We start from the raw sequence: 1,173 nt of genomic DNA, 5'->3' as shown, positions 1-1,173 counted from the left end.
TGTCCTCGATGTGTTATCCTTTCACGTATTCGTAACTATCTGGGTGGCTGTTTCTTTGTTCGGGAACCTTGTTTTTTTCTGTGATCTGTAGCGGTACATTTTCTAGGGTTTCGCGCTTGTTCCTTGGAAGTTGGAGAATCCCATGCCCGCGATTCCGTTCTCTTCAACAGAAGCCACAATAAACGTCAAATGTTTTTGACCGATAATTTATACCGAAAAATTCAGAATCTAAAATATAGGCACTGAAAAAAAAAACCCACAAAAAACATACCCGAATTTGGGGAAAAAACACTAAAACATGGAACCTTAGGATTCTCCTGCAAGCCGTTCACTGTCCGTTCACAAGAGAACCGTACGCTGCGGTTTTAATATGACATGGTGCAGTTTTGCTACCGCAAGACAATACAAACAAACAAAACAGCACATCTATTTAAGGTATCAAGTTATAGATCGGAGATACGCGTGTGGACTCGGAAGAACTTCCAATGACATCAGGTATGAAAATAGTGACACAATAGAAAGTTTGCAACAAAATAAAAACAACAAATCGGCAAACACACCAGCAATCAAAATCACAAATTGACATTTAGCTAAGCAATTTATTTATTCAGTTAATTTGGAAGCTTTAGTCGACAGTTAATTCACATAACCACGATAACGACACCCGATACCCTGCCTACGCCTTTGCTTATACATCCTTCCTTCGCCGCGTATCGTTATCGGAGTCATCAGAACGATGTACTAAAACTCTCTATTCACGGTTCAGATGCGCAACCGCGACGCTACAGTTACGAATGGTAACCGTTATGTCGCGGTTGCTACGGTTCCCATTTATTTTACACCTATGTGCTATGGTTTTGTTCTTTTCGCATACGCTCTGTCCATTTCAGCCAAGAAAACGGCACAAAACGGCGCGAGGGCGGAAAGAAAAGACGCGGACCAAATGTTCCAGTGCACAATCGAGAAACGAACGACTGTCAAGCGTGAAGTCGGACGGCCATGTTCCTGTGAGCATAAAGGCACCCTTCGAGAAATGAAGAAGTGCGAAGCTTGAATTTATGTGGAGGGGCTTTTGGGCCTAGATCCGCTTATCCAAGAAAGAACCAACACTGCTATTCGGCGCAACAAAATCAGCTTTTTTGCAACCTGTTTACAAGCCTGTTCGTCTATGAT

This window comes from Ixodes scapularis, unplaced genomic scaffold (genome assembly GCF_016920785.2).
Source record: "Ixodes scapularis isolate PalLabHiFi unplaced genomic scaffold, ASM1692078v2 PGA_scaffold5__190_contigs__length_132052651, whole genome shotgun sequence".
Taxonomy (NCBI): Eukaryota; Metazoa; Arthropoda; class Arachnida; order Ixodida; family Ixodidae; genus Ixodes; species Ixodes scapularis.
Note: the sequence above shows the minus strand (reverse complement) of the source record.